Genomic DNA, 18,252 nt, shown 5'->3' with positions numbered 1-18,252 from the left:
GCAAACTTTTGTTAGTACCTGCAATGCAACAACATCATCCTGCACAACATCATCAAAATACAAAACATACAAACGATCAACATATTCAGCATGCAATACATAATCATTTTTCTTTGTGATGATGCACCTTTTGTTCTTAAAGGAAACGTCAATTTTCCGCTCATTCAGCTGTCCAACGCTGAGCAGATTATGCTTGGCATTTGGCACATAAAGCACATCCTGTATCGATAAGTCCAAACTGTGAAGAACAACAGTTCCGTAGCCTTTACTGGGAATTGTGTGGTCATCCGCCTGGTGAATCGCCCCTTCCTGCGGTGTAAAAGACACGAACAGTCGCTTATCGTTGCACATGTGATGGGTCGCTGCTGAATCAACAACGAAGAAAGATCTAGACGTCTTCTGGACCTCTGCAACTTTTGGAGTGAAGCGTGAGACCATTGCCTTGTGCTGCGTTGTCCTGGACACCGGACCTTTGCCTTTGCCTCGGCCTTTTCCACGTGATGAGCTTTCGCTGCGCTGCTCTGTCTTGGCCCTGGGTTTTCTGCATTCCCTCTTCATATGGCCTAGACGTCCACACGAGTAGCATTTCACTGCCTTCAAAGCTTTGGCGCCATCTGGTGGTTCCACTGCACTATGGGATGACGTCTGTGAAGTCTCCCCCTTGCCCATGCAGCTAGCACCCTGGCGGTCTGCTCCATTCTGAATCATGGCAGTATCACTGGCTACTGTGAGTTGAGCATTTGGCTGATTGGCATCAAATTCCCCACTTGCCTCATCCAGCCTTCTGCAGCTAGCCATCATGACTTTGGCATTAGCCTTCTGCGTCATCTCTGCTGCTTTAAATCAGGCTGCTTCATACAAGCTGTGTCTGTGCTGCTTCATTCCAAAAGCAAGTCCAAAACAGCCTCTGCCTGTGAGCCTGTGCCACTCTGCTTAATTGCAGCTGCTTCAAACCTCATTCCAAAGGCAAGTTCAAAAGTGCTTTCTCTCTGCTGCCTTAAATTCATGCTGCGTGACTGCTGCAGCTGCTTTATTCCAAAAGCACTTTTAAAAGTTACTTTCGATTTCCCCAGCATAGGAGCTTGTTCCTTTGAGCCCGGCAAAACGGCCTTAAAAGTTCAAAGTCCAGCCATAAAGCCATTAATTAGAAGCTGGCAGGCTGCCCAGAGCAGTAGCACATACCTCATCAATCATCTTGACGCGCAGAGCAGATTCCGTTCCGATCTGTCCCTCTGCATTCCGATCCTTTGCCGGCACTCCGATTCGACTTCTGGGCCCATAACCAAGTGTTGGTAATGAGCAGCGTCCCGTGCACAGCGGAAGGATGAGGAGTACGTGCCACATACTCTATATTGCTTTATTTACACTTCAAAGCTGGTAGATTACAGAAAAACATCTTGCCTCTGCCGGAGCAGAGAAAAGCATCCTCTCTCCTCTAAAGCACGGAGAGAACAACACACTGAACTGCAAAGAACAGTGAAAAACAGGAAACCAGTGTACGTCACATCCAGTCTCCTTTCCCGTGAGAAAACCCAACAGCATTTGACTGTGGAATGTAAACATTGTCTTGTGACAAGCCCTTCGCTGCTCAGTGAAGGAAGCAGAAACCAACAAAGGCAAGTAATTTGCGCCCCCTAACCTGCGGATTTGCGCTCCCTAATCCTAACCCCCAGATGTTGTGCCCGGTGCGGCCGGCCCCCCTGCACCCCCCACGCTACGCCACTGGTAAAGATTGGTTTCCCTGGGAGAAGAAAGGAGGACAAGCAGAAGTCTGGATGAGCCTTCAGAGGACTCCCAGATTATTTCTCCATCTATTATTGGACCATGTCTGCCTCATCAGTCAACTACATTTATTTTGTCACCTTGAACTGACATGTATCTCTGGTTGTGTGTGATGGATAATATGATCCCATGGCATATGAAAACAGTTCAGGTTGCAGCAGACTTTCCAAACCACATTTGAAGCTTTTGACTTGATGAGACACTATCATAGATCTGGAGTCTTTGTGTAGCAATTAGTTCACTTTTTACTTTCATCGACCTGAATGGCAATCTGGATTAAGAAGGAGGTTAGTGATTTCTAGATTTACTAACAGCACAGAAAACACATTTTGAAAACCTTGTGGCTACCCTGCAACAGGTTATTTATTCATGGCCTCAGATTATTGAAAGCTTGAAAAATCAACCAAGGGTGGTTAATAAACAGGAGAGTTCTGAGCTTGAGTTACTGGATACTAATTCATGGCTGGCCAAACCCTCTTGGCTCTGCTTCTGAGAGACTCTACCCCTTGTTTCTGAGAGACTCTACCCCTTGTTTCAATTGCTTATGCCAAAATGGGTTGAAGAGGAACCAAGAGTGAGTAATTTCTTATAGGATCACACCAGTACAGGAGAATAACTTTCCCCAAAGAATCCTGGGAGCTGGAGTTTGTGAAAAATGTTGACCTCACAGAGCTACAATTCCCAGCAGCCCTAACAAACAACAGTCCTTGGGAATCTCCATGACTGTTAAAGTGTGGCTGTGACCTAACGTGTGCCATAAGCTCTTGTAATAGGACATGTGCTTGCATAGGTACAATACTTAGAGAATAATTTTCTAGCAGAGAAGATATTTGAGCCACTGGAAAGCAAAGTCCGGTTGTAATAAATTGTAGTCTGGCATTATAATGTTAACAGAATGAAAATCAATCTGGAAGCAATAATTGAAAACTCCATATAGCTCTTCATTCATTTAATACCAAACTCGCTGAAGATGCCTCTCTGGTGTCTTCAGATCTATCTTTTATGAAGAATCTTGTCTAACCATTCAAGGTGGTTGGCACAGACATGCAGATGTGTATAAAAATAAATGCCATAACACAACCAGTTGCTCTGCATGAAACAGTCTTTGGAAATAAATACATCAAAGAGCAGGAAGGAACAGTTTATCCCAGGAAGCCTTTGATGTGAAAACAGAAATAAGAGTAGAACATAAGACAGACCTTGTTGTATTGGTACATCTGAGAACAGACCATAGCAGAAGAAAAAACACTTATGGGAAAAAAATATTTTGAGAAGACACTTCCCAGGAAGAAACAGTTTAGTTAAGGTGATCCTAAGGAAACTAATTGGCATATTTTCTGATATCATAGGCATAGCTGTAAAAGGCAGGGGTTAGATACCTGTTACCCTTATCACCATCTATGGTCTTGTTTTGATTAAGAGAAACAAAGATTTCATTACATAACATAAATCACACTAAAGCCAAAACTGGGCCACCCAAGACATTTTGCTACCCAAGGCAAGAGACAAAATGGCACCATGTGCAAAAGCTGCTGGGGCTAGTGGGTGAACCGTCCTTCAACACTGGCAACAGGACAAACTCCTCCAATGTTCATGAGGGCAACAGGGCAGCTTAGAAGGTTCAGGAAATGCCATGTGGCATAAACTGTCTTGTCCACCAATACCTTGCTCCCATTTCCTATCCCTCAGCATCTGCCACCTGAAGTCATCATGCCACTCTGACTAATGGTAGGGCCAGCCCTGACTAAAGGTCCTGTGCACCTCTTGTTTCTGTAATATAACTGTGCTGCTATAGGATGAGATAAGAAGAACAAAGAGAGAAGATATTTATTTCTTTTCTTTTTCTTTCTTTTTTCTTCAAAAAAGCCTTCTATCACATGAATGAATTCAGCAGAAAACCTTTTCACCAGGCTCATGCGGAAGTTCTATGTAAGATTATGTAGGACGGAAAGGTGTCACCTTTTACTGAGCCAGCCTCAGCTGAAGAGAATCTTTCAAGCAGCATATAACTCTACTTTGGACAGGAGTGAATACTTAGGCATTAGCCTTAAGCTTGTACTCTATGACTGCTCCCACTAAAAGAAACTCCAACCAATAAAATCCATCACCTTTCTCATTCACAAAATCCAACATGGTCACACCAAAACAAACAAACAACAAATCCAACCAAGTAACCTAAAACATATGTGAAGAAATTCATGAAGCGAAGAAGAAACCTTTGCTCTGGATATTTAGAGGTCTGTAGACTAGCACGTGGAGATGAATAGTATACTTGGTACTTGGTTTTGGAGGAGGCAGATTTTAAAATCTGTTTTGCAACAAACTTCCAGGCTGGATTCCAAAATTTCTTGAATTCTAGAACAGCCTCACAGCCTTTCTATCATATGTGCAAAACCTGCTAGGTTGGACTGCACTGATTTCAAAGAATATATGCAGATTCATAACCCAGGCTGCAGTGGCCTCATTCACTAATCCCCCCAGCATGTAATAAAGGCCATGTGATAATGACATTGTTGATGTGTACATTGCAGTGAGGCCTTTGAGTATGTGCAGGCATAGAAGAAAGTTCTAGAACCCACTAGGATATCCCCCAGCATCTAGGTTCTGGTAAGTCGGTGCCACATTCGCTGCCAAAATGTACACACATAGATGCCATTCTCATGTTTCATTGAACTCATGGTAACAATTCTGATCTGCCACTTAGGGTTGTTGCAAAAATTGCTGGAGGAAATGTATGTGAGGTGCTTGGACACTCAGAGGTGTGTTATACAAATACTAGATATTAGAAGCTGGTGGAACAGCTTTAGTAAATTACATTGCCCAGAGCTAGTCAGTCTTTCAGAATTTCAAAACTGGTCCAACAGAAGATGTCATGACAGCTTCATTGCTTCCTTGAGTCCTTGGGCCCAACAACACAACAATTCAGTTTTGTTTTTGCTTGAAGCTAAATACAGTGAAACTCAATAACTCGCACAATGGCAACAACAGTGGTTCATGTTGTCTCTAATATTCTCTTGGAACATTGCACTACCAAAATGTAATGAAATCTTTCAATTTTCTTCCCAGGTTGCTTTAAATCCAGCATATATGTTATTGCCAAAATTTGGAGAAACTTAACATTTCCCATTCTCTCTCTCTATTAACAATCGCACATGCATGCCAACATTTACCAGAATTTGGACGGGTGTAGCATGCATAATATATGTAGGCAACACATATAAAGGTTGAGAGATCTGAGAAACTCAGCTGCCCTGCTGCTACCTGGCTTCTCCTGCTCCATAAATTTTGTCAGCACAGAAACTTCATGTGGAGTCATTTTGTATCAATGCAAAGCAACGACAGTTTTTCACTTGCTTTTAACACTGATGCTGAACTAGTGTAAGTGTCACTATTTAAGATGTAAGGCTATGGAGTAGCGCGGAACTAGGTCAGCTAAAAGAGGGTGGTTTTCCCCAAGGTGAACAGCGACACCAGGTCAAGGAACACTGCAGTATATTATCATGAGGCTGGAGAACGGAGGCAAGAGGTTCGTTTGGTGGTGAGAAGACCTCTTGACCCACAAACAGGGGAGATGTGCAGAGAGAACTCCTGGCAGGAGCTCTATGGGAAAAGGCTGTTTTCCAATCACTGGGCCATTTTGCCAGTGGAAACTCCTGAGGCCACAGCTAGGTGTGTTCTCTGCACTGGGTTCCCAGTATTCATATTCAGGGAGGGAAGTCACTCTGGAGTTTCCTCCTACAGGGAGGAATGGAATTAGAATGGAATTTGTTCCACTTGATGAAGGAAGGACAAACTGCAGCATTAGCCCTGCTTACTTAGCAAAGCTTCTACGTGCCTGCCTTCTTGCTGGATGCTCAGCGGAGCACAGAAGTCCCTTGATCTCAAGGGCAAACAGCAGCTTGACTGTTGCTTAAATAAGGGAAATAGGATCATCACAGAAAATTCAGCATACCTCCAGGTCCGTTTCCTCACTTGCCTTACTTTGAGTCCCTAAGATATCTACTTGCCCACCTCCTGGGACCAAGACCCTTCTTTTTCAAGATATCCAAATATTCTGACAGCAAGCCACAGATACCTCCTATTAGAAGAGCGAAGGGCAACCTTTTGGAGCTGAATCTTCCTCTGGCTGGCAATAAGCAGTGGCCACCCAAGCCATCTGATTATGGTTTCCTTCCAAGAGCACATCCGAGACTCTGAGAGCCTAGTGAGGAGAGAGCTGAGCATGCAGAGCACCCATACAGATCAAGACCCAAGAGCAACTTGGGCATTTAACAGAAGCGGGGGAGGAAAGGAAGTGTGACTGACTTGCGCTCCTGCTTTATGCACTTCTCTCTCCCCCCCCACCCCAAGGTGAGATGTGTGGTCATACATCTCACCCTAGTGGAGCTATGTAAGTTCCACCTGCCAATGTTACACAGGAAATACAAAATGAAGGGCAAGTCATTTGGGCGTCCTTTCTGTGTACAAATCCCCCTCCACAGCGTGCGCACACATTAGAGGTACTAATAAGGAAAGCTAACACAGGTCAAATTCCTTCACTTTTTCAGCAACAGCTTGTAAAGGATCGGCTACTGCTGAGGAGAAACACACTCCCTTTCGACAGAAGAGCATCATTGTGCCAGGAGCCTTGCATTGGAGGCAAGGGGGAGGACCCTTCGGTAGCCCTGCAACACATGCCTTTTGACACTGAGATTTTGTAGAGAGAGTTAGCTGTGCGTACACCTTTAGAACACATTCTCCCCCTCAAAAAATTACCCCTCGCAGAGTTGCGATCCCCAGCAACCCTTAACAAACTACAGAGCCCAGGAGTCTTTGAGGGGATGTGCGCTGAATGCACTTTAAAAGTATAGTGTGCACACAGCCTTAGGCAAAGGATGAGAGAATGAAAGATACAGGTCCATGCATCTGGAAAGAAAGAAAGAAAGAAAGAAAGAAAGAAAGAAAGGGGGCAAGTGATCTGATTGCTATGAGGGGAACTATGCACACACAGACTTCCTGATGCTCACTGTAAAAAATATCCCTCCTTTTCCAATGTCCCCCGCCTTCCCCTTAGAGAGAGCTTCTACTCCATTACTAGGGAAGGTTTGCTTCAGAGCCATGATCTAATCTAACTAACTGCATGATCTAACATAGAAGTGAAAGAAATACAAATTATTTACAGATCTATTTCATGTGACGAAAGCTCCCGTTGGAAAAACTCCCTTTGCCTCGCCACAGGGATACACTGCTTTCCCAAGATGGGTTGCAGATCAGAAGCAGGATTGCAGGGGGAAAGGGGAGCGGGGCTGAACAGAGTCTCTTCACGTGTGGGTAGAAGATGCCATAACTACAACAGGGAAAGGGTTCGGCAGGGCTGTATTTCTCCTCAGGCACACGCAAGGAAGGGAAGGAAGGAGCAAAAGCAATCACAGCCCCCTCCAACGCCTGCACTTGTTCCGCCAGCAACTCTTCGGCAGAGCTGACGACCCCCACCGCCTTCCTCTCTCGCTTCCTCGCAGGCTAGCCTGGCTCTCTCTGGGATGACGACAGACAGCCATCGCCGGGTTATTGCAGGAGGCTTTAGGGGGCTGTTGGCAATGGTGAGCGAAGGTGGTTCTTTGGCTTGTCTGCAGAAGCCAATGTGGCTTCCTAATGCACCAAGTTCCTGTTCCACCACCACCCATCTCTCTCTCACAAACAAACAAACACATACACGCACACTTCACTCTCTCGACCAGCTGTTCCTGAGTATTATGATGTTTGTAATCAGAGCCCTTTTCGTTTACGGCACCATCGCAGGATGAAGACTGCCAGGCTAGACGGCCAGAGCCCAGGCAACCTCTCGAGATCCTAAGGTACGTCGGGTGAAATGCGCGGGGCCAAGCGAGCCTCAGCCTCTCCGCCAGGGGAGTGGAGGCTGAATCCTGTGACTACATGTAGAGACGACCGGTGTCAACCTCCTCCCCCCACCCCACACGGGGACCACCCCCTCCACGGGAGCCACTCCGGATTGAACACCCAAGTCAACCTCTCCCCAGTCGGACGAGGGGTTTCTGCGCTATCTGATAGCATTCGCCAAGACCAGAGTTTGGCCTCCTCACCATCCCCTTGGATAAGTGAGAGAGAGAGAGAGAGAGAGAGAGAGAGAGAGAGAGAAAGAAAGAGAGACTCGGACACACCTGGATCAGAACGCCCGCTCTGTACAGCTGCCTCGGATTCCAGAGGATCGACTCCGGATCTACGCCGCCACCGGGCGCGAAATCCGGATCGAAAGTTCGCAGTCGGTTAGCGCCCTCTTCTTTCCCACCTAGCGCGTCTCCCTCCAGCCTTGACTTTCTTATCCGCTCCCCGCACCCAAAACCAGACCATCCGAGACACGAGAGCGACACGGCAGCGGCTTCATCCCCGCGCGAACCCCCTTCCTCGCTTCTGCCTCTCCCAGAACAGGAGAGCGCGCACGGGCGAAACCCACCCAGAGAGGGTGTCCGTCAAATCAAACCTCCCTCCCCGTCGGCCCCTGAGAAGCACCCCCCCACACACACCTGCCATCCCCCTCCAATGCCCCCGCCACGGGTAAAAGACAAGGAGCTCAACTTACCCTTGGATTCTCCTCTCTCCTCTCCTCTTAGCTGCTGTTCCCTGCCATCGAGGCACGCACATCTGGCTCAGACGGATCCCTGGAGTTGGCAGACACAAGGAGGCTGGCGGCGGCGGCAAGTGGGGGGCGGTGCGGTTCCGGGGCCCAGACGAAGCTCGGGAGCTTGCCCAGACTCCCCCACCCGGACGGAGAGGATGGCAGGAGAGGGCTCTGCCTCCGAGGCTCCCTCCTTCCTCGTTCCCTGCGCGCGCTCTCGCTCTCTCCTTTCCAGCTAGTTGTTGGGGAAGCGGCGGGGAGAAAGATCCTCTTTCCTTTCCCCCTCTTACATCTTATTTGCGATCTCTCTCTCTCCTTTCCTCTCCGCCGCCGCCGCCACCACCACCACCACCGTGTACACCTCCCTCCTCCTCCGCCTCCTCTCCCTCTAGACTCCCTCCCTCCTTCCCTCTAGCTGGAGTCTTGTCACTGCAATGTGCCACCCACCTGAATCAGCTCCTGCCTGCTTTGCCACTTAACTCCTGAGGCACCAGCCGGCTCGCTGTGGTAAACAACCCGGGAGAGGGGCCCTGCCTGCCTGGCAAGAGGCAGTGGTGATGGTGGGGACGCCCTGGCAGAGCAGGCTGCTGGCAGCCAGAGCCCAGGCTTCAGGAGAGCAGCTGTCTCCAGGCAAAGGCTGCCATCTCTGGGCGTTCGGGTGGAAGTTGCCAGAGATCGTGCCCAGGCGTGTGCCGTGGGGTGAGGGAGCCCACAAATACCCCAGGGGGGAGGAGATCAAGGCAGGAGAGCCAGAACTTGATTTTATTTATTACTTTCATATGTCGCCTTTCACCCACAAAGGAGCCCACGGCGGCAGATGTGGGAATGTTAAAACAATGCAAAGTAAAATAAAACGAACATATTTAAAATGTTTAGAACATTGAAAAACATCAAAAGGCAATCACATACCCTCACAGTTGGTAAATTCAAGGTTGCCATGGCCAGTCTTGCCTATAACCCATCAAATCCCTGAGTAAACAGGAATGTCTTTCTGCTGAAAGTCAATAATGAGGGAGACAGAAGGCCTCACTGGAGAGGGCATTTCGCAAATGGGGAGCAACCACTAAGGAGCCACTGTTGTTACAACTCCTATGCCGAATATTATTAATAAAATGTCAAGCAACAAAGCCATAAAACAATATAAATTAAAACATTAAGACTTTCTTAAAAAGAAAGTTAAACACAATCCCAAGATCCTCACAAACCAGTGCTTTTTTCTGGGGGTCATCAAGGGTATGCAGTACTGGCACCTCCCCCCCCCCCCAATGTTAAGAATGTGGCACTTACTGTAACAACTTCATGGTGAGTACGGATGTCTTTCCCCCCTAAAAAATAAAAAAGCACTGCTCACAACCAACCATTTCAAGGTTTCCAGGAACAGTCTATTTCAACTACCAAATGCTGGATGAACAGGAATGTTTTTAAAATTCCTCCTGAGCAGCAATAATAAGGAGTTGACAATGGCAAAAAGGGGTGGGGGGAAATCCGTTTGAAAAGTGCTGAAGACAGAGCCGTACCTGGGGGGGGGGAGCCAGGTTTTTTGCCCCAGGTGAAGCCTCCAGAGGGGTGCCATTGAGGCTCCCAGCCTGTGTGTGTGCATGCACGCAAATGCAAGCATAAGAAGAAGAGTTTGGATTTGATATCCCACTTTATCACTACCCTAAGGAGTCTCAAACCAGCTAACATTCTCCTTTCCCTTCCTCCCCCACAACAAACACTCTGTGAGGTGAGTGGGGCTGAGAGACTTCAGAGAAGTATGACTAGCCCAAGGTCACCCAGTAGCTGCATGTGGAGGAGCGGAGAAGTGAACCCGATTCACCAGATTACGAGTCTACTGCTCTTAACCACGACACCATACTACAGGAAGAGCCTGATGGATCAGGCCACGAAAGACATCTACTCCAGCATCCTGTTCTCACAGTGGCCAACCGCATGCCTGGAGAAAACCCACAAGAAGGATTCAGGCACAAGGGCCCTCTCCTTTTCTGTGGTTTCCAGCAAGTGGTATTCAGCACCATTGCTGCCTCCAACTGTACAGGCATATTACAGCCATCTTGGCTAGTAGTCTTTGATGGTTCTCTCCTCTACGAATTTGTCTAATTCTCTTTTAAAGCCATGTACATTGCTGCCTCTATGTGGGAGCATGTTCCAAAATTTAACTATATCCTGTGTGAAGAGGTTCTTTCTAAAGCAAGAAGCATTATCAGAGTTCAAGGACACAATCCAATCAGGGGAAAATTAACAATATTAATATTAATAGTAATTAATAACCCACTTTTTTCCTTACCAGGGACTCAAGGCAGCTTACAGATAAAATAGGAACAGCTAAAAACAGAGAAAATAAAATAATTACAAACGATTAAACGTTAATAGAATTAAAACTATATACAAATTTAAAAGAACTATTAAAAACATACAGATAACTACACTAAAACCAGCATGGTGCCAGCCCTTCCCTTAAAAGCGGTCCGTTCCCAAAAGTCTGTTGGAATAAGAAGGGATAACAAGGAGGGAGCCTGTCTAACTTCTCTAGGGAAGGAGATCCAAAGTCTGGGCGCAGCCACTGAGAAGGCCCTCTCCTGCATCTCTAGCTGTGAGGGTGGCAGGACTGAGCAAAGTGTCTCCTTCCTCAGAACCTGGGCAGATTATATGACAGAATATGGTCTTTCAGATAGCTTGGACCTCAGTCTTGCAGGGCTTTATAGATCATAACCAGCACTTTGAATTGTGTCCAGAAACAGACCAATTGCATGCTCCCTGCCCTATAACCCCTGAGGAAAGCTTGAAGCATGGCCAGCAAGGGATATGTCTCAAGGGCTAGACAGAGAGGGCCCCAAGTGCCCCACGCATGGAGTAGGAGAAGCCTTATGTTTCTTTGCTGCAAGACAGTACCAGGAGTTCTAAAGGGAAACGTCAACAAGATGTGATGCAGGTCAGTGTGCCCTTCGCATTAGACAACCCATGTATACATACTGATGCAGAGGAAATGGAGCAGCTCAGGCTGCTGTCCAAGAAAGAGGAAAAAGAGAATCTCGTGTTAAAGGAAGAAAATGTGTCTCAGCAGCCAACCTAAGCTCAAAACCACATGCTTCATTTATTCATTATGCTATTTATAGGTTGACTCGTTATAGAAAGTTATCTGGGCAGCTTACAGCATAAAACATTGAAACATTTAAAAATCACATTACAGTAAAATTGAATAAAACACCAACCTTCCCCAGCTATGATAGAGCTGATTCAGAAGATCTGCTTCCTGCTAATTCTCCTGTACACCCGTTTCAAATATCTATGGATTTAATTCTGGCCCTTTCCCTATAATGACATAACACAGAGAGCTAGCTACCATACTGGAGAGACCTAGAAAGAATCCTGTTATCCTAAAACAATATAATAGTTCATTGAGTGTGCTGTATACATTGGGTACTTAGGACTTAGAATCATAAAACTGTAGAGTTGAAAGGGGTTCTGGGGGTCTAGTCCAAACCCCTACAATGCAAGAATCTCAACTAAAGCATCCATGACAGATGGCAATCCAACCTCTGCTAAAAAATCTCCTATGTCACTCATTGAATTGATACCTTTTACCACATGGGCTGCTGATTCAGGTTGGGACCCACTGCTTGCCCCATGGGTGTTGAAAAGCCTGCCTTTTCTTCCAGAGGTACTATCATTGCCAGAGTCAGGGCCAGCAAAAGCTTAAGCTTAGACATTGAGCCCCTGACATCCTGTACTATAGCACGGCATCCAGTACTCTGAATCAGCCTTTGCCTACTTGGTGCCCTCCAGATGATTAAGACTACAACTCCCATTGACTAGGGCTGATGGGAGTTGTAGTCCAAAATATCTAAGAGGGCACCAGGCTGGCAAAGGCAGCCCTAAATCCTATGCCTAGAAATAGAGATAACATCAGAGCTTGGAGCTCTTCACCCTCTTGAAGGCCCATGAGAGTTCGCAGCAAGCAGTGGGGTGGTGGTGAAGATCAACTCCATTTCCTTATAGCTAAATATTCATTGAGATCCAAAAGACCACTAATGCCCTAACCATGGCTTTTGTTTAGAAGCTATTTTGCAAACTGTGGGACTCAACATGCGAGGACGATGGAAGAAACCGCCAGCTGAGAAATGCTGGGCTGTCACCTCCATCTCAGAGTCAGCAGCACCACAAAGGCTGACACAATTTTGACAGCATCGGCGGTGAGTCTGTTTTTAGCTGTCCTTCTAAGCTTTCTCTCAAATCAGCTTTATGAAGGCGCCAATAAGCACTCTTGCTCAAATTCCATTCTGTGCACACCCTGGTTCACCAAATAATCAAATCTACATAAGGGGCAGGGGCAGCCCATCCTGTTCCACCACCTGAGGCAAAATGGGAAGGTGCAGCAGCCAATTCCAGGGTATGACCCCCAATCAGATCGGGCTGGCATCAGCACCTGGCATCATTGGTCAGCTGCCAGGGCCCAAGCGGTTTGGCAGAACCCACTATTATGGTCCACCCTGCACCTCTATTAAAAGTTCCTGACTTGGCACTTCAAGCATTGTCAGGAAGGATCTAGCCAGCCCTTTAATTTTTGACAGTGCCCCTGACAGTGTCAGTCTGGGGCACTGTGGGAAATTAAAAGTGTGGCTGGACACAGCTGCCAAGGGCTGTACAGAGCATTGCCTCTGCAGCCTGATAAGCCCACCAGGCTTCCAGAGGAATGGGGTCTCACTTCATCTGAACCCCCCCCTCAAGCCTTAAACCTGTGCTGCCTACAGTGCACTGTTATTTGAGTCAAAGTTGATGGGGTCACAACAGTTTTGGGGCTCCTGGGAGCACCAACAGTGACTAAGAATAGGCACTCATTTCTTGTTTTGCCTTCTTTGCATGTTAGATTTTAGATGGTGACTTGGTCTCCTTCCTAACAATATGCCTGAGGGCAGTGAACTAGAGAGGAAAGAGAAAGAACACATGTATGTTAGAGGGTTGGGGGGGGGGTGAATGCAATGACCTGATTTTGTTGGCAGTGCTGCAGCAAAGTACTCTTTGTGCCTGATAAGGCCCATGAGCTCAGTTTAAATGGCTTCTGCTGCACTTGGTCAGAATGAATGTAAGCCTGGGACACAACATTTTAGCTTAGCTTAGTTCTGTTCAAGGCATGTGTTTTACTGAAATGCTTTCCCAAAGATGGATGGGTTTTCCAAATGGAAATCTCATTGAGAAACAATGAAATGAACCCATTGGCCTGGAGATGCACAGGAATGGTTGTGTGTCCTGGGCTACCTTGCATCGCAGTTCTGGCCCAGAGAAAATCAATGTCTGCGTATTTTCATGCGTGGAATTCAAGGGGTCTGCCATGAGCTCTTATTCTAAAATTCCAAATGATTTAATTTTGCAAGGGATGGACAGGACACTCTTGTTGCTGGAGGGTGTTGTGTTGGATTATTGTGAAAAGGTTTGTTGCTATGACTTTGCCCTAAAGCAAGAGCTGATCATAGTTTGGAATCAGACAAAAGTGCATTCCTGTTCTTCCATAGTCAGTTAATGCTTCTTTATGAGAGCTGGTTGTTAGAAGCTAGTTTGTTGGTACAGAGATAGGTTTTGGAATGGGGAAGGTGTTAAGTCCCACCACCACCCAGCTTAGGTTTTAAAAAATAAAATTGGTTTATAGCAGATCTAAACAGTGCTTGGAGCTGCAATTCAGCGGTAAAGATTGGATTTCCCTGGGAGAAAGCAGTGGGGCAAGTGGAAGTTTGGGGGACTCCTACTGTAAGTGGCTGGTCCTGGAATGAGCAACCTTGTCAGTGACAGATTGGAGAAGGGGCACATGTTCTGCCATGCCTCCAATCTGAGCAATGACAATTGGATCCTTCTGCTCATGAGCTCATCAGAACTGATGGGGAGGTGGATCCAGCGCAGATAGATCTAGCAAAATATTTTAGAGTGTTGAGCTGGGCTTAGCATGTCATTCACATGTCTATATTGCAACTGAACACATGATTGTTATAGTGGTACCTCAGGTTAAGAACTTAATTTGTTTTGGAGGTCCATTCTCAACCTGAAACTGTTCTTAACCTGAAGCACCACTTTAGCTAATGGGGCCTCCCACTGCGCCGCACGATTTCTGTTCTCATCCTGAAGCAAAGTTCTTAACCCAAGGTACTATTTCTGGGTTAGTGGAGTCTGTAACCTGAAGCGTCTGTAACCGAGGTACACTATACAGGCATAGGCAAACTCCGGCCTTCCACATGTTTGGGACTACAATTCCCATCATCCCTAGCTAACAGGACCAGTCGTCAGGGATGATGGGAATTGTAGTCCCAAACATCTGGAGGGCCGGAGTTTGTCTATGCCTGATCTATTATAATGCAAAGGTTTTCCAGGATGTGGGAAACCATAATCTGCACACAGGTAGCAATCCTGGATCAGAAAGTCAATCTGTGCTGGGACAGAAAGTTGTGCACATAACTCTCAGTTTCAGTGTTTGTGAGGTGCATACATGCTAGCATAATCAGGTATGTGTGAAATGTACTTCATTAGAAAGTGTGTTTTCCTAGATTCTAACCCCTCATGGATTCTCAAGGAAAATCAGTTGCCCAAATCAAAATCTGAGTGGTTCTATGTAGGCTTCTGTTCTTCACTGCATTCACTTTAATTCAAGTCTCTAGATATTTTTGGTGCATGTAATTTTACCTGAGGCTGAAATCCACCATGTTGTTTGTACTCTCACATCAATGCATCAATGCTTAGTCATTATCATGGAATATTTTCTTCAAGGCTGCACTGCAGCATGGGGGTTGTATTCAAACGTTGTAAGTATTTAGCCATTCTAGTGGATTTGGGAATATGTGCTCACAATTTTAAGCAGGACTTGTCATGAAAAGGTTGTTCTGAGATTTGACAAGGAGTGGCCTGGTGGCACACAAGGATTAATACGATGAGAATGATGATATTGCAAGAATTCATAATGCTTGTTGCCATGGCACTAGAAAACACTCCTTGGATGAGCATGTAGCACATACGACTAAAGTGAGGTGGGTTTTGCTAAGTGTATTCTGCAAATTGTAGTCTACTAACCTTTACCCAGAGTGGAACCATTGAAATCAATGGACCTAAGTTAAACATGGTCATTAGTTTCAGTGGGTGTACTCTGAATAAAAGTTAGTTGAATACCACCAAAAATTCCGTTCTATTTTGATGGAACTGAGAATTTAAAATCCAATTCTCCCTTTGGTGGATTTGTCAGTAACACAGTGTCTGCCTTTGCTTCACACCCTTTGCTCTTAATTGGCTGGAGTTGATGCACTTTATACTTATATAAAATCCTGAGAGAGTTTTTGCCAGCAAGGGGTTTTCAGAGCAGGTTTCTGATTAGTCCTGTCTGCCTGCCTGCCTGCCTGCCTGTCTGTCTGTCTGTCCCTGCTCTACTGAGCCTCACACCTATTTCTTTTCTCCACCTTCTATTATTCACTCGATATTATCTTGAATTCTTGCCTCTGGACTAGCCTGGCTATTGCTGTGTGACTCCAGCTAATTCTCAGGTGTGGGTGTAGCCTCTGTTTACCCCTTTCCTGCAGACTGATTAGTGCCTTTTCTAACAGTAACTTCCACTGAACCCATTTGGGATGGAAGGTCATTATCACCTTGCAGCTACGCTGAGCTGATTTGCACTAAGGTGACCCCTCACCTCTGTGCTGTTCTAAGCACTCAGAAAAGGATTGGGCTGCTTGCTGGGTTTCAGATGGAAGTCTGTTTCAAGCAAGCTCTCAAGCACCGAAGAGATGGAAGAATAAATGGAAGCACTTCTGTTTCTGTCAGCAAGCCCTTCAAGCATACCTTGATCTCATGTTTTTAATAAGCAGACAGAGGTTCAAGGACTATTATCTTCCTGCTATTCATACATCCTGACTCAGTCTTGAGACCAATTAAGGGACTGATTTAAAATAAGGAGATTTTAAAATAAGGAAAATAAACTAGAAAGGTAGGCATTGGAAGCCCTTGTATTTGCCTTTGTCTTTCTAATCTTTGTTTATATTTGAGTGCTCACTGGAAGGACAGATCCTGAAGCTGAGGCTCCAATACTTTGGCCACCTCATGAGAAGAGAAGACTCCCTGGAAAAGACCCTGATGTTGGGAAAGATGGAGGGCACAAGGAGAAGGGGATGACAGAGGACGAGATGGTTGGATAGTGTTCTCGAAGCTACCAGCATGAGTTTGACCAAACTGTGGGAGGCAGTGGAAGACAGGAGTGCCTGGCGTGCTCTGGTCCATGGGGTCACGAAGATTCAGACACGACTAAAGGACTAAACAACAACAACAACAACAATGTTTCCAAGCTTTACTCCAAAAAATAGGAGAAAATGCGCACAGGCACCCTAGGTTTCTTCAGAGTTCAACTTACAACAGAGCAGAAAGCTTTTTATTTCATAAACTGCCCTGTGATCCTCAGATGAAGAGTGGTATAGACATCCAGGACTCCACTTGGCAGAATAAGCTGGTGGGGCTATAGTAGGGCTGGCTTCCACATGTTGAAATAAGTCATATACAGTACTGCAATGCATTGGTTGTGAGTTTGTGGGTGCCCCGACTCCCCTAAACTCATGGGTTCCAAATTCCCCCCTAATTTATTGCGTCTAATGGGTGTTGGAGTTAAAAAAATTATTGGAGTAATAGCATGGGCTGTCAGATGCTGGATTTAGCAAAGTGTTAAAATACAAGCCAAACCAGTTTTCCATTCAGGAAAGAGTGTTGTTTAGGATTGCAGTTGGCTGGGATGTGAACTGGGAGAGAAAAGAGAAAGTCTGTAAAATGCAGCAAGCTGGAGCAGTGGGACACAGGGCCATGGTAGATTTCTGCTGGCATTCAAGACTGAGGCCATGGAAGAAGCAAGAACTGCTTGGAGTGTAATGATGTGAGCCCCTCCATCATAGGCTCAGGTTGTATATATGGGTAAATAAGTCATATATGATAAAGACACCACAGTCTCCACTGTGCCTCATGTTCAAAGGAAACACGAACCCTGGGTAAGCACCTGGAGCTCTGGAATTTCACACTGCTCACAGACTGGGGTGGCTACATCTCAAGAGGGCCCCACTCCATCAGACCATTAAGTCCGGGATAGAAAAATACCCAACTACACCACTATGAAATTCAGATGCAGGAAGATGGTGTTGATAAGAACATCTTTTGCATAGAGACTAACATCTACAAAAGCTAGCATTCTAGTAAAGGAACTTCCAGTGGACTTTTAGGTGATGTATTAAGTAAGCAAAACTGTTTAGTGTTAAGTAAATCAAAACAGCTAATTTTATCCTTGCATTTTTTTCTCTCTCTATATATAAATATTATTTAATTGTTTTGTTTATGCTGTGTTAAGGTAGATAATATATAAGAATTGTGCTTGGACATCCTTTGAAGTACAGCAGCTGCTTTCTGCTTCTCCCCAAATCCATCACTCTTGAGACCCAAATGCTTTGCACTCACACACCTTTGCACAACTTTTGTTTATCCAGAAAGTAATAGCTGTTGGACGTGTTTATGCTGCAACTTTACTATTCCATAATAAGCACCACCAGATTCATTGTGACACTAAACATTCCATTAAGCATTCTTAGGTTTGGAGAAGTCAGGGCCAAACTAATTTGCTGGCAGCAGATCTGTGTGTTTAAATCCAGACTAGCTGTAATTATGTAGAAAGCAGGGGTCCGATTTAAGTCTTCCCTGCTATGGTGAGATGTATTTCTGCTTAAATTATACTAATTGCTTCTAAATTTCCATCTGTCCATATTCTTTGGAATGCTCAAATATTACCCCCCCAAACCCCACTTTCTAATGATGCATAACTAGTCCTACGATCTCAACTGCATTTCCTCTTCCCCTTTGGC

General features: G+C 45.7%; 1 protein-coding gene and 1 long non-coding RNA gene across 3 annotated transcripts in view; one reads left to right on the top strand and one right to left on the bottom strand.

Annotated features, from left to right (window-relative positions):
* Positions 1-8,790, bottom strand: part of LRRN2 (leucine rich repeat neuronal 2) — a 160,027-nt gene extending 151,237 nt beyond the window's left edge. The window contains exon 1 of one of the 2 annotated variants that reach the window (XM_083745704.1): positions 8,360-8,790. The gene's annotated coding sequence lies outside the window, so the exon portion shown is untranslated. Of the gene's footprint in view, positions 1-7,940; positions 8,307-8,359 lie in introns of those variants that run through there. The other variant, XM_083745705.1, reaches the window with a different exon arrangement.
* Positions 4,341-8,045, top strand: LOC310847682. Its single transcript, XR_014565963.1, has 4 exons — positions 4,341-4,389; positions 6,330-6,440; positions 7,152-7,361; positions 7,561-8,045. It is a non-coding gene; the product is annotated as an uncharacterized lncRNA (long non-coding RNA).
* Positions 8,791-18,252: the final 9,462 nt, after the last annotated feature.

This window comes from Podarcis gaigeae, assembly GCF_964106915.1.
Source record: "Podarcis gaigeae genome assembly, chromosome: 6".
Taxonomy (NCBI): Eukaryota; Metazoa; Chordata; class Lepidosauria; order Squamata; family Lacertidae; genus Podarcis; species Podarcis gaigeae.
This window is presented reverse-complemented; position numbering and strand designations above follow the sequence as displayed.